The following is a 16,076-nucleotide window of genomic DNA, read 5'->3' as shown; positions in this document are numbered from 1 at the left end:
TTACTAGAATTGAGAGACCAGGTATAAGAAACAGCCAGGCGTCTGGGTGCGGTGGCTCACGCCTGTAATGCCAGTACTTTGGGAGGCCAAGGTGGGCAGATCACCTGAGATCAGGAGTTCCAGAGCAGCCTGACCAACATGGTGAAACACCATCTCTAGTAAAAATACAAAAATTAGGCAGGTGTGGTGGTGCACACCTGTAATCCCAGCTAGTTGGGACGCTGAGGCAGGAGAATCACTTGAACTTTGAGGTGGAGGTTGCAGTGAGCAGAGATTGTGCCACTGCACTCCAGCCTGGGAAACAGAGTGAGACTCCATCTAGGAAGGAAGGAAGGGAGGGAGGGAGGGAGGGCGGGCGAGGCAGGAAAGCCATAGACAGTAACCCAGATTATTGCATTAGTCTCTTAAGTGGTCTCTTCAGTCCACTAAATCTCACCCACCCTTCAAGGTAATCTTATTGGTCAAAGCCATGCAGGCCCAGGCCTCTGCCTTGTTCCAGCCTCAATAGTTTCTGCCCTGCACTTTAGTGTCACCCAGGAAGCTCTCAAAAATACAGATAGTCCTTGACTTAAAATGGTTTTAGTGGAGACTTTTTGACCTCACCCTGGGTTTATCAGCATGTAATCACATTGTAATTGAGGAGCATCCGGAGTTAAGACGATTCAACTTGAAAATTTTTTGATTTTATGATGGGTTTACCAGGATGTTTGCTACGATCCCATTTATTAGTCTGTTTTCACACTACTGATAAAGACATACCAAGACTGAGTATGTCTATTAACAAAAGAAAGAGGTTTGGCCAGGCATGGTGGCTTACACCTCTAATCCTAGCACTTTGGGAGACCGAGGCAGGTAGATCACGAGGTCAGGAGTTCAAGACCGGCCTGGCCAAAATGGTGAAACCCCAACTCTACTAAAAATACAAACATCACCCATGCATGGTGGCAGGCTCCTATAATCCCAGCTACTCAGGAGGCTGAGGCAGAAGAATTGCTTGAACCCAGAAGGCAGAGGTTGCAGTGAGCCGAGATGACACCACTGCACTCCAGCCTGGGTGACAGAGCAAGGCTCCATCTCAAAAAAATTTTTTAAAAAAGAGAGATTTGGCCGGGCGCAGTGGCTCAAGCCTGTAATCCCAGCACTTTGGGAGGCCGAGACGGGCGGATCATGAGGTCAGGAGATCGAGACCATCCTGGCTAACACTGTGAAACCCCGTCTCTACTAAGAAATACAAAAAACTAGCAGGGCGAGGTGGCAGGCGCCTGTAGTCCCAGCTACTCGGGAGGCTGAGGCAGGAGAATGACGTAAACCCGGGAGGCGGAGCTTACAGTGAGCTGAGATCCGGCCACTGCACTCCAGCCTGGGCGACAGAGAGAGACTCCACCTCAAAAAAAAAAAAAAAAAAAAAAAAGATTTTTAATGGACTTACAGTTCCATGTAGCTGGGGAGGCCTCACAATCTTGGTGAAGGCAAAGAGGAGCAAGTTGCATCTTACATGGATGGCAGCAGGCAAAGAGAGAGAGCTTGTGCAGAGGAACTCCTCTTTGTAAAACTATCAGACTTATTCTCTATCACAAGAACAGCACAGGAAAGACTTGCCCCCACTATTCATTTACTTCCCACCGGGTCCCTCCCACCATACATGGGAATTCAAGATGAGATTTGGGTGGGGACACAACCAAACCATATCATCCTACCTATCTAGGATAGTCAGCAGTTGGAGGAGGAAATTAAAATTTGGTTTGGTATTCAAAATTTTCCCTTTTGGTTTATTCTTCTACAACGTAGTTTTGGAGGATACCATTTTTTTTTCCTAGCATCTAAAGGAAGTTAGAAATACTATCGTCCGTTGCTTCATAAAAATTAGTTATTTAAGTGACTGAATGAGTAAATAGGTTTTATCTCAGTCTGTGGAACTTGGGCCTGCAGGCCTACAGTTCTGAACATGTAAGGTGTGTTAGGGGCATATACTCCCAGCCACATTCATTCAGAAGTCTCTCTAAAAAAACAAATCAATAAGTGTTACTATCACATTCATTCAGAAGTCTCTCTAAAAAAACAAATCAATAAGTGTTACTATCACATCTGCGATTAAGTTTAAAAAAATATGTTAAGATAGTTAATTTTCTATTAATGATATCATTTTGGACATATTTATCTTGAAGTAAATAATAATAAATTCTTTTATTGAACACCCTCTATGTGCCATGTTCTGTTCCAAATACTTGCAATGTGTTATTAATAATGCATTTATTCCTCACAGCACCATAAAGAAGATGTTATAATTATCCCCACTTTACAAGTGAGGAAACTTAAGCACAAAGAGATTGTATAACTTCCACAAAGTAACATAGCTAATTTATTTTATTTTATTAATTTATTCATTTTATTAATCAATTATTTGTAGAGATGGAGTCTCACTGTGTTGCCCAAGCTGGTCTTGAACTCAGGCTCAGGTAATCCTCCTGCCTCAGCCTCCCAAAGTGCTGGGATTGTGGGCATGTGCCATCACACTCAACCTAAAACTTTTTCACCAAACTTTAAAGTCTCTTTTTGTCTTTAATATGCTACACTTTTTTTTGTTTTTTTTTTTTATTTGTTTGTTTGTTTTGAGACAAAGTGAAGCCTCACTCTATTGCCCAGGCTGCAGTACAGTGACTTGATCTCAGCACACTACAACCTTCCCTTCCTGGGTTCAAGCAATTCTTCTGCCTCAGCCTCCTGGGTAGCTTTACAGATGAGGAAACTTAAGCACAAAGAGATTTTATCACTTCCATGCCTGGCTCATTTTTGTATTTTTAGTAGAGGCAGAGTTTCACCATGTTGGCCTGGCTTGTCTCCAGCTTCTGATCTCAAATTATCCACCCACCTCGCACCTCGGCCTCCCAAAGTGCTGGGATTACAGGCATGAGCCATCGCGCCTGGCCTATATGCTATAATTTTGAATAAGAATGTCAATCAGACCAATGTTTTTCCTCTAAATGAAGTAAATTTTATCTGTGAGATGTTTTCTATCAGTTTGTGAATTTTTCATGGAAATACTTCTGAATAGTACTATTCCCAATTTTATCAATCTAACTGAAGAGCTAAAAATAATTAAATGGAAAACAAATGGATGGAACCAGAAACAAAAGGATGAGTATCTTTGCATAGATATTGCTTCTATTCGGCCGGGTGCACTTCGGGAGACTGAGGCAGGCAGATCACAAGGTCAGAAGATCGAGACCATTCTGGCTAACATGGCGAAACCCCGTCTCTACTAAAAATACAAAAAAATTAGCCGGGTGTGGTGGCAGGTGCCTGTCATCCCAGCTCCTCAGGAGGCTGAGGCAGGAGAATGGCGTGAACCTGGGAGGTGGAGCTTGCAGTGAGCCGAAATTGAGCCACTGTACTCCAGCCTGGGCAACAGAGCAAGACCCCGTCTCCAAAAAAAAAAAAAGATATTGCTTCTATTTGCAGGCCTGGCACGGTGGCTCATGCCTGTAGTCCCAGCACTTTGAGAGGCCAAGGCAGGTGGATCACGAGGCCATGAGTTCAAGACCAGCCTGACCAACATAGTGAAGCCCCGTCTCTACCAAACATAAAAAAATTAGCCGAGTGTGGTGGCACGCACCTATAATCCCAGCTACTCAGGAGGCTGAGGTAGGAGAATCACTTGAATCAAGGAGACAGAGGTTACAGTGTGCCAAGATCACGCCACTGCACTCCAGCCTGGGCAACAGAGCAAGACTCCATCTCAAAAAAAAAAAAAAATTAGTTATTTCTTCTATTTGCAGATCTTAACTAGTCTTTTTTAAAGACAAAGTCTCACTCTGTCATTCAGGCTGGACAGACTGGAGTACAGTAGCATGATCATGGCTCACTGCAACCTAGACTCCTGGGGCTGAAGTGAGCCTCCTGCCTCAGCCTCCCAAAGAGCTGAAACTACAGCTGTGCGCCACCACCCCCAGCTAATTTTGTAGAGATAGGGTTTCACCATGTTGCCCAGGCTGGTCTCGAACTCCTGGGCTCAAGTGATTTGCCCACCTCAGTCTCCCAAATTGCTGGGATTACAGGCTTGAGCCACCATGCTTGGCCTTAACTAGTCCTTGAATATCACTGTTAGCCTACCAGAAAACAGCAAATGAAAATGAAAACAAAACAAATAGTGTTTATCTCTTTCTTTCTTTTTTTTTTTTTTTTTTTTTTCCAAGACAGAGTCTCGCTCTGTCGCCCAGGCTGGAGTGCAGTGGCGCGATCTGGGCTCACTGCAAGCTGCGCCTCCCGGGTTCACGCCATTCTCCTGCCTCAGCCTTCCGAGTAGCTGGGACTACAGGCACCCGCCACCACGCCCGGCTAATTTTTTATATTTTTAGTAGAGATGGGGTTTTACTATGTCAGCCAAGATGGTCTGGATCTCCTGACGTCATGATTCGCCCACCTCGGCCTCCCATAGTTCTGGGATTACAGGCGTGAGCCAACGCGCCCGGCCTTTTTTTTTTTTTTTTTAGACAGCTTTGCTCTATCACCCAGGCTGGAGTACAGTAGTGTGATCTCGGCTCACTGCAACCTCTGCCTTCCGGTTTCTAGTGATCCTCCTGATGGGATTACAGGTCAGCGCAACTATGCCACGCTACTTTTTGTATTTTTGGTAGAGGTGGGTTTTTGCCATGTTGCCCAGGCTGGTCTTCAACTCCTGACCTCATGTTATCCGCCTGCTTCAGCCTCCCAAAGTGCTGGGGTTACAGATGTGAGCCACCATGGCTGGCTGATGTTTCATTTTTTTAATAACTCAGGAATTTATGGCTCATATAAATAAAATATGGAACAGTAAATTTGCACATTTTCTCAGTTCAATTGTAATTAAGATCTCTGTGATGTCTCTTATCTTCAGTTGTTTTATATGTGTTTCCTCAACCCATGTTTATGAATTGAAACTGAACCTTTGTTAAACATCTGACACTTGGAATACTCCCTGAAATTGAATTTCTTTTTGACACTTGGAATACACCCTGAAATTGAATTTCTTTTTGGGGTTTTCCATTATTTCTTCTCAAGGCAAACTTTTGGCCGCACGTAAGCACTCAGCTTTCATGCCTCTCCCTTTTGGAAGATGAAGTATTATACATACTCCCTGTCTTTAAAAATGGTAATAGCAATAATATAAACAACAACTCCCACCATGTGACATCAGGAAGGAATTGTTCCTCCCAGTTCAGTGATTACATTGTGCATTTGGGGGAACAGCCCTTGAGAATGGCTCATAATGGTTCCATTTTTTTCCTTGGATTGCAATATATTGTTGATCATAAAACCAACATGTTCTGCCAAAGACAAAACTGCAAACTGAGACTGGACAGGGATTGCCATCCAATCTGTCACTGTTTATAGTTACCACTATTAGTTTTAGTCTATAACCAAGGCTGAGACTCTCTATTAGGCCTCTGACAGGCTGAATACGTATTTGCTTGGTAATTATGCTATAGGATGTACAACAGTCACATGGTATTTTAATTCACTGTACATTAATAAATAGAGATAACTGTCAGGCATGTTAGCTTATGCCTGTAATCCCAGAACTTTGGGAAGCCGAGGCGGGCAGATCACCTGAGGTCGGGAGTTCGAGACCAGCCTGACCAACATGGAGAAACCCCATCTATACTAAAAATACAAAATTAGCCGGGCGTGGTGGTGCATGCCTGTAATCCCAGCTACTCGGGAGGCTGAGGCAGGAGAATCACTTGAACCTGGGAGGCAGAGGTTGCGGTGAACCAAGATTGTGCCATTGCACTCCAGCCTGAGCAACAAGAGTGAAACTCCATCTCAAAAATAAATAAATAAAATAAAAAGTAAATAAATAGAGATAACTAAAATTGTATAACATCTGACATACCAATGGTCTACATAGCAGCAACTTTTCAAGGTTCTTTTTTGGGAAATTAACTGGCATTACTTATTAAGTATTTAAGGTTGTAAAATATAACAACAAAGGCTGGCATTTACGCAGGACTTTCTAATTTAGAATCTTCCTATACAGCTAATTATTTGAGTTTCACACTAATGCTTTGAGATAGGTACAAATCTTTCAGTGCCTATTCAGGAAGAAAGAAAGCCAAGAGTTGGAGCCAAGTAAATAAATAAAGTGGACTCCCAAGTACCAGTTTAAAATAAGCCTAGGCTAAGTTGTTTATCATGAGTCCTCAAAACTCAGAAATGTACAGTGCTTTAAGGTCTTTCTAGAACTAAAGATCAGTAAAGTTAAGCCTGAAGACCAACTTGTGATATGCTGGCATTGACCTCTGAATATCAGGTATTAAAGTTTTATTTATCAGAAGAGAGGGAGGAAGGGAGGGAGGAAAGAAGGAAGAGAGGGAGGAAAGGAGGGCAGGCTGGCTCTAGGAAGGAAAAAAGGAAGGGAAGGGGAAGGGGAGGGGAGGGGGGGGATGGGGAGGGGAGGGGATGGGGAGGGGAAGGGAAGGGAGAGCTCTTCATTGCCTGCAAAATAAAATTTTTCTAGGCACGCACCTTGCATTCTAAAAAGCTTGATCTTGTTAGTGAGATCCTGAGTTGCGAAAATGGTTTATTCCCTTTATCTGCCTCTCAGACTAGGAACCCCAGTTTCCTTATCTACAAAATTAGACATATTCATGTGCTTGCATACACACACAGATGTGTAATACATTTCAATATTACTATAAGAAATAACTGAAACAACCTATTTTTACAAAGGCCTCTTACCTTGTTTTGTTTTTTGATGTGTACATTTTAAGATTATTCAAACTGAAATGTCTGTGTATTGTTTTGGCAACAGGAACCTTATTACAGAATTATACGGAACTAGGAAAAAATGATTTTGACCCTACTCTGGCCTGGACCATTGTCCACCTGCCATGTGTCTCCCAGACCAAGGAATAGCTCTTTTATTGGGGCCAAACGGATCAACACCTGTGTACCCTATGGAGTAATACTTTCTCAGCTTTTCTGTTTTAAATATGACCTATATGTGTCTCTGATTTTTAAATTTTGTGAATAAGGGCCTAAGCCAAAGAATACTGTGTGTTTGTTAACTGTTCCTATAATATGTAAGCCAAGTTCCAGTGAGATACTATATATCAGAAGCTCAGCCAGGTTGGATGTTTTCAAATTATGGTGATTAAGAGACAAAGCATTTTATTATCTGAATTCCTTGGATAAACAGTAGTACCTAGGCCGGGCGCGGTGGCTCAAGCCTGTAATCCCAGCACTTTGGGAGGCCGAGACGGGCGGATCACGAGGTCAGGAGATCGAGACCATCCTGGCTAACATGGTGAAACCCCGTCTCTACTAAAAAATACAAAAAAAAACTAGCCGGGCGAGGTGGCGGCGCCTGTAGTCCCAGCTACTCGGGAGGCTGAGGCAGGAGAATGGTGGGAACCCGGGAGGCAGAGCTTGCAGTGAGCTGAGATCTGGCCATTGCACTCCAGCCTGGACGACAGAGCCAGACTCCGTCTCAAAAAAAAAAAAAAAAAAAAAAAAAAAAAAAACAGTAGTACCTTTGGATAAGGCAACAATATCCATAATGTTTCTATTACTAAACTGTTCTTAGTTCATCTGTTTGTATTGACTTCAGCATTCTGTAATTAACTTCCTCGGAAAACAGAATAACATTATATTTACAAAAGTAGCAACTGGCCGGGCGCCGTGGCTCACGCCTGTAATCCCAGCACTTTGGGAGGCTGAGGCAGGCGGATCACGAGGTCAGGAGATCGATCACGAGGTCAGGAGATCGAGACCATCCTGGCTAACACGGTGAAATCCCGTCTCTACTAAAAATACAAAAAGGCCGGGCGCGGTGGCTCAAGCCTGTAATCCCAGCACTTTGGGAGGCCGAGACAGGCGGATCACGAGGTCAGGAGATCGAGACCATCCTGGCTAACCCGGTGAAACCCCGTCTCTACTAAAAAAATACAAAAAACTAGCTGGGCGAGGTGGCGGGCGCCTGTAGTCCCAGCTACTTGGGAGGCTGAGGCAGGAGAATGGCGTGAACCTGGGAGGCGGAGCTTGCAGTGAGCTGAGATCCGGCCACTGCACTCCAGCCTGGGCTACAGAGTGAGACTCCGTCTCAAAAAAAAAAAAAAAAAAAAAAAATACAAAAAATTAGCCTGGCGTGGTGGCGGGCGCCTGTAGTCCCAGCTACTTGGGAGGCTGAGGCAGGAGAATAGCATGAACCCAGGACACAGAGCTTGCAGTGAGCCGAGATTGCGCCACTGCACTCCAGCCTGAGCGACAGAGTGAGACTCTACCTCAAAAAAAAAAAAAAAAGTAGCAACTGTAGCTAACATTGTGTGGCGTACTTAGTAAGTATAAGGCACTGTTATAAACAACTTATATGAATTAATTCATTCATCCTCACAAGCATGCTGTTATTCCTATTTTACAAACAAGAAAACTGAAGCTCAGAGCAATTAAGTAATCAAAGTCTTACTACTATATTTACGTTTTTTCTGGAATTAATTCACTGTTGAAAATTTAAAACTATTACCTATGTATATTTTTGTTAGGAAAACAATTATCATTCCTATTCTTATCCCAGACCAAGGCAGCAATTTTGTTCAAGAGTAGTTTGCAAACTCATAGCTGTTGATTAATCCATTTAGGAAGCCTCTCTTGTTACTCAATTTACACAGTTTCATTAAAATAAGATGTAGATAATCATATCTAACTTATTGAGGGTGGGGAGCCTCTAGTGCATCAAAACTATTATATACAATTAACTAGTAGGTTAAATTTTGGACAAACAATCCTCAGATACACTATATGGCAAAACAAAAGTAGTAGTTTTAAGCAGAAGTCATTGTAAAATATTAAGTACATGTCAATACCAAGTCCCTAAGGAAATAGGAGAGAGGAAAAGTTGTAGGTTTTTTTTTTTTTTTTTTTTTTTTTTTTTGAGACCAAGCCTGGCTCTGTCTCCCAGGCTGGAGTGCAATGATGCAATCTTGGCTCACTGCAACCTTCGCCTCCTCCTCGGTTCAAGCTCCCCAGTAGCTGGGATTACAGGTGCACTCCACCACACCCAGCTCTTTTTTTTTTTTTTTTTTTTTTTTTTTTTTGTATTTTTAGTAGAGACGGGGTTTCACCATGTTGGCCAGACTGGTCTGGAACTCCTGACCTCAAGTGATCCACCCACCTCGGCCTTCCACAGTGCTGGGATTACAGACGTGAACCACTGCGCCCATCCTTGTTTTGTTTTTAACTATCAGTTCTTTAGCACTTATCTAGCCAATCCTTGACTGTGTGTCTCAAAGGCAATTGACAATAAGGAGATACGCAGGACTCTTAACACCAGCTGAAGCAAATGAGTTCTCCAGCGTGAAGGGCTCATCTTTATGTCTCTTCCCAGTAGGAAACATTCAGTTGATCACAAGAATTTAAAAATTAGTGCTATCGTCCAATTTTTAAAATAATTCATATCTGTGGCTAGGCACAGTGGCTAAGGCTTGCACGTACTCCCAGCACTTTGGGAGGCAGAGACGGGCAGATCACTTGAACTCAGGAGTTCGAGTCCAGCCTGGCCAACATGGTAAAATTCCGTCTCTACTACAAATACAAAAATTAGCCAGGCGTGGTGGTGAGCGCCTATAATCCCAACTATTTGAGAGGCTGAGGCAGGAGAATGGCTTGAACCCAGGAGGCAGAGGTTGCAGTGAGCATAGATCATGCCACTGCACTCCAGCCTAGGCGACAGACTCTGTCTCGAAAAAAAACAGTAATAATAATAGTAATAATTTAGATCTGTAAAATGGTTCTGTTTTTCCTAAGTTGAAAATAAAAGGTAATTTTCTGTTCATCTTTTCTTTATAAAAATGTTTTGTGGCCTGGCACGTGGCTCGTGCCTATAATCCCATCACTTTGGGAGGCCAAGGTGGGAGGATTATTTGAGCCCAGGAGTTTGAGACCAGCCTGGGCAACATGGTAAAACCCTGTCTCTATATAAAAAAATTTTTTTTTAATTTTTTAATGTTCTTGTATAAAAGTTAGAAAAATGAACAGTCTTATCTTAAAATCTTCTCCCTCTCCTTCTCCTCACTCTGCCTCCCACTTCCCGTCTCCCTCTGCTGCTTCTTTCTTCTTTCTCCTTCAACTTTCCGGTTCAAGCAATCCTTCCACCACAGCCTCCTGAATAACTAGGATTATAGACACAAGCCACTGTGCCAGAACTAAAATCTTCTTAATGAATAGGTGCTTCTTAAGGGTAAAGTATAGTTTCACAAAACTCACAAAATGATTTCAAGTATCATCTAATCTCACAATTTTTTATAAACTGCCCTTATAATGATACCTTGAACCAGCATCTCTGAAAACTTCAAAGCTATTCCTGTATCATTACATCTTTATCCCCAAAAGACCTCTGGGAAAATGCAGACAAGCTATTATTACACCCATTCTACAGACAGGACAACTAAGATCCAGACCGCTTTGTATCACCTAGTGAACTAGTAGGGTCATAGAATTTTCACATCCTACATTCATTGTGAAGCCACATGTCACGTACCTCTAGAATTAAAAGTGTTCTATTTTTGAATCAAGGCTTCGTAAAATGTCAGGTTGTTTAATCCTAACTGATCTCAGTCAGCTCTTTCTTTAGGTCCTCACTATTTGCATATTCTAATTAACTCTGCTCTCTATTTTAGCAAATGTATATATACTTTTATTTTCACGATGATACTGTAATGCTTGTCTCTTTTAAAATGAATATATAGGGTCGGGTGCAGTGGTTCATGCTTGTAATCCCAGCACTTTGGGAGGCCAAGGTGGGTGGATCACCTGAGGTCAGGAGTTCAAGACCAGCATGGCCAACATGGTGAAACCCTGTCTCTACCAAAAATACAAAAAAAATTAACCGAGCGTGGTGGCAGGCGCCTATAATCCCAGCTACTCGGGAGACTGGAGCAGGAGAATGGCTTGAATCCAGGAGGTGGAGGTTGCAGTGAGCCGAGAACATGCCATTGCACTCCAGCCTGGGCGACAAGAGTGAAACTCCGTCTCAACAATAAATAAATAAATAAAAATAAAATAATAAAATAAAATGAATATATATTCAGTGTAACAATTTTAGAAAAATATTAAAAATAAAAATCACCTATTATCCCATCATTCAGAGATGTCTACCAGTGACACTTTGTGAATATCCAACATCTATCCATTTATTTTTCTGCATAACACACATACATATATATGTGTATATATGTATATGTGTGTGTGTGTGTGTGTTATATTTAGAGAGAGATAAATTTTTTGTTTCTTTTGTTTGAGAAACAGGGTCTTGCTCCATTCCCCAGCCTAGAGTGTTGTGGCACAATCATAGCTCACTGCAGCCTTGACATCCTGGGCTCAGCAGTCCTCCCACCTCAGCCTCCTGAGCAGCTGGTACTATAGGTGTGCCGCACCACATGTAGATAATTTTTAAAATTTTTTTGTAGAGGCAGGATCTCACTATGCTGCCCAGGCTAGTCTTGAATTCCCGGGCTCAAGTGATTCTCCTGCTTCCTCCCAAAGTGCTGGGATTACAGGCATGAGCCACCATGCCCAGCCTCATTTTACATGTTTTACTTCACTAATATGTGCTGAACATCTTTCCATGTTATTAATATACCTTACAACCTTTCTTCTGGTAAATGTTATTGAAGTATAGCAGACATGCAGAAAAGTAAACAATCATCAGTGTAGAGCTTGACAAACACTCACAAAGCGAACATGCCCATGTATCAGCCTGAGACCAAGAAATGGAACATCTGCAGAACTCCAGAAGCCCTCTTCGCCTACCTCCCGTCATGAGGCTCTCCCAAAGTTAACCACTAGTTATTTTTGCCTGGTTTTGAACCCCATACAAATGACATGTAGTATATTCTCTTTTGTGCATGGCTTCTTTTGTTCAACATTGGGTTTATTAGATTCATTCATGCACAAATTCTTATTAATGGCTGCGTAGTCCACTATATCATTAGTATAATTCAAGCTCAAAAGCAAAAAGTTCTCTTTTATTGAACATTTAAGCTATTTCGCATTGCTCAATATCATAAACAATGCTATAAACATCCCTATTGTTTTGTTCACATTCTTGTATATTCCGTAGGATAAGTTCACAGAAATTGAAATGTTGATTGTAATGACACACAATGTTAAAGTTCTTTGTGTTTGTTTTTTTTTTCCTTTTTTTTTTTTTGACAGGACCTCACTCTGTCACGCAGGCTGGAGTACAGTGACACAGTCAGTGCTCACAGCAGTCTCGACCTCCAGGCTCAAGTGATCCTCCTGCCTCAGCCCTTAGAGTAGTTGGGAATACAGGCGTGTGCCACCATGCTCAGCTAATTTTTTGTATTTTGTTAGTAGAGATGGAGTTTCACCATGTTGCCCAGGCTGGTCTTGAACTTCTGGACTCAAGTGATCCTCCCGCCTTGGCCTCCTAAAAGTGCTGGGATTACAGGTGTGAGCCACCTTGCCCTGCCATGTCAAATAAAGCTTTTGGTGAATATTACCAGATTACTCTTCAGAGTGGTGAAAATATATTCACGCCAGTAGCATGTGAGTGTGAGAGACTGTTTCCCAGTATCTTCATCAACACATATTACAATTTTCCTTACTCCCTATGGTTGCTGATGGTTTCTAGTCAGAACATATTTTAGCTATTAATAGCAATTTACTCAATTCAAATCTTGAATTATTTCAGAGAGAGAAGGATCAGTTTTTATTTTTTAAAAGCAAGTTTATTTTTATATGAGAGTTGTATACACTGGATTTTGTTTAGTATATTACTCCTCAGTTAACAGCTTTTCTTAAGTAATAGTAGGCATCATGATACAGGATTCCTTCAGTATACACAGACTGATCTAGCTAAATAGTTTACTTCTCAAACATTTACTGTTCCAGGGTCTGAAATGAAATATAAATACAATGTTCTTGGCCAGATGTGGTCTACTCAGGAGGCTGAGGCAGGAGAATCACTTGAACCCGGGAGGCAGAGGTTGCAGTGAGCCGAGATTGCGCCACTGCACTAAAACCTGGGTGATAGAGAGAGACTCGTCTCAAAATAAATAAATACATACATACATACTATCTTATTTATGCCTATATTTAAGTCACTTTCCAGTCCCTTAAGCATAGGGATTTACTAGTGTAATTAATAATTACTACCCCACGTTTTCGTAACTTGAATTTTTTCTTTCCACAAGTCTTTTTTAAAGAACTTTATCTTATTCTACAGATGACATGATTGTTTGAAAATACAAATAAGTAAGAAGAAAAAAGTCATCTATATTCCCTCCACAGAAAATCACTGCTTGTTTGAGAGGTTTTTGCTATCTCAGTGTAGTCTGTTAGTTCATTTGTTCTTTCTCTCTCTCTCCCTGTCTTTTTTTTATTTATTTAAATGAGACAGAGTCACTTTTTCACCCAAGCTGGAGTGCAGTGGTACAATCATGGCTCACTGCAGCCTCCGTCTTCTGGGTTCAAGGGATCCTCCCACCTCAGCCTCCCAAGTAGCTAGGACTACAAGCATGCACCACGACATCTGGATACTTTTCTTATTTTTTAGAGACAAGGTTTTGCCATTGTGTCCAGACTGGTCTCCAACTCCTGGCCTCAAGTGATCCTCCTCCCTCGGCCTCCCAAAGTGCTGGGACCACAAGCATGAGCCACTGCACCTGGCCTCATTGTAGTCTTTCCGATATACATTTATATAGCTACTTTTCACACACATGAAAAAAAAAAGAAAAGCTTTACATACGCTGTTTTATAACCTGCTTTTTTTCTCTTAACATGTCATAGATCGTTTTCCATCTAATCATCTCTTGATCCAAACAACTTTACTCAATCAATTAGTGTTTATGTACCTATATACATTCTCTCCAGAGTGGTTATACATATGCATATCTATCTATCTATATCTATATACACACATACATACACACACACACACACACCAAACTTTAAAAATGGGTGAGAGTTCCTTTTTCTTATGGAATTATGAAATTATCTCACAATCGTGTGTAGTGTTGAAAGAGTCCTGGCAAGCAGTGTGAAGAAGAAGAGGTGAGAACCATTCCTGGACCTACCAAAGCCTCCACACCGCTGCATCCCGGGCCCAGCACCTACGTCCTGCTGCTGTCACCCCTGCCACCATGCCCAAGAGAAAGGCTGAAGGGGATGCTAAAAGAGATAAAGCTGAAAGGTGAAGGACAAACCATAGAGAAGATCTGCGAGGTTATCTGCTGAACTTGCTCCTCCAAAGCCAGAGCCCAAGCCTAAAAAGGCCCCTGCAAAGAAGGGAGAGAAGGTACCCAAAGGGAAAAAGGGAAACGCTGATGCTGGCAAGGAGGGGAATAACCCTGCAGAAAATGGAGATGCCAAAACAGAGCAGGCACAGAAAGCTGAAGGTGCTGCAGATGCCAAGTGAAGTGTGTGCATTTTTGATAACTGTGTACTTCTGGTGGCTGTATAGTTTGAAATACTATTTTTTATCAAGTTTTATAAAAACGCAGAATTGTGTTTTACTTTTTTTTTAAGCTATGTTGTTAGCACACAGAACACTTCATTGTTGGTTTGCAGGGAAGGGGCATATGTCCCTAATAGAATGCCTCCAAAGCTGGATTGATGTGGGCAAAACACCGTTCCCTTCTAGTTTTGAGAGACTTCCTCTTGGCTCCCAGGAGGAGGGATTCCCTGACTTTGACACACGTGGCCTCTTGGTACAAAAGCCTTGTGGTATGGAAAAACAAATTCGTTTTTATGTCCTCCTCTCCCTTTCCTTTTTTTTTTTTTTTTTTTTTTGGGACGGAGTCTCGCTCTGTTGCCCAGGCTGGAGTGCAGTGACGTTATCTCAGCTCACTATAAGCTCCACCTCCCGAGTTACACCATTCTCCTGCCTCAGCCTCCCGAGTAGCTGGGACTACAGGCGCCCGCCACCTCGCCCGGCTAATTTTTTTGCATTTTTAGTAGAGATGGGGTTTCACCGTGTTAGCCAGGATGGTCTCAATCTCCTGACCTTGTGATCCACCCACCTCAGCCTCCCAAAGTGCTGGGATTACAGGCGTGAGCCACCCCTCTCGGCTTTCTCCCTTTCCATCTTTCAGCAGAGATTAACTCCCTTAAGCCCCAGACATCTGTTAGAACCTGACCCCCAGTCATTGGTTACCAGTGTGTCAGGCAATCTGGACTTCCCAGTGATGCCTAGAAAAGGAGGAGAAATTGATACTTCCCTTTTGGTAGGACAGAGGTATTAGGACAGAGGTACTAGATGGCACCTGTCAAAAGAGCAGTGATTCCATTTCTAGATTATGGATCTTCAGATAAATTCTGCCCTTTTCATTTCACTTCCTGAAAGTCAGAATCGCTTGTGAAAAGTTGTTAAACAACATGCTAAATGTGAAATGTCAACCCTCACTCTCAACTTTCTCTGTTCAGAACATCAGATGAAAACTTCTTTGGGTTTTATAGCGGCTTTCTGATTTTTGGTAGTCCATGGAAAAAGGGAGTTTGAAAGTTGCTGTATACTGTTAACGACAGTCTGCCCATGTCCTGCGTGAAATACCATGATTGTCTATGGAAAGTATCTTTAATAAACCTGGATAGAGTTTGACTTGGGGGAAAAAAAAAAGAGTCCTGGCATCCAAGGAGCCCAGGTGAGAATGTGTTTACTGATGTAATTTCTCTTGGCTCTAGCCCATCCCCTTCTCTTATTTGTCTCCTAGTACCTCTGTCCTACCAAAAGGAAAGTATCAACTCCTCCTTCTTGACTTTACTGTACATTTCAGTTTCCAGCCAGGAATTTTGAATGCAGAGGTCTACAATTTTCATCCATCATTTTTTAAACAGACTACTAAGAAACAGTTAGCTACAGTTGTTTCCCCTGAGTGTCACTGTTGTTTAAATTTCACTTATAGGCATGCATGCCATGCTTATCAATTAGAAGTGCTGTTTCCATTCATTAATTGTATGAGCTGATGGTACAATAGTTAGCTCACTAAAAAAATATGTAATCACTGTATAGAACGTACAGTTTTAAATTGTTAGGATTTGAGGGCCAGGAGCAGTGACTCACGCCTGTAATCCCAACACTT

The 16,076-nt window shown here is 42.1% G+C and overlaps 1 pseudogene; it reads left to right on the top strand.

Moving 5' to 3' along the window:
• Window positions 1-14,138: 14,138 nt before the first annotated feature.
• LOC140713538 (non-histone chromosomal protein HMG-17 pseudogene) lies at window positions 14,139-14,461 on the top strand (annotated as a pseudogene).
• Window positions 14,462-16,076: the final 1,615 nt, after the last annotated feature.

This window comes from Chlorocebus sabaeus, chromosome 15, assembly GCF_047675955.1.
Source record: "Chlorocebus sabaeus isolate Y175 chromosome 15, mChlSab1.0.hap1, whole genome shotgun sequence".
NCBI lineage: Eukaryota > Metazoa > Chordata > Mammalia > Primates > Cercopithecidae > Chlorocebus > Chlorocebus sabaeus.
Note: the sequence above shows the minus strand (reverse complement) of the source record. Positions and strands in the feature narration are given on the sequence as shown.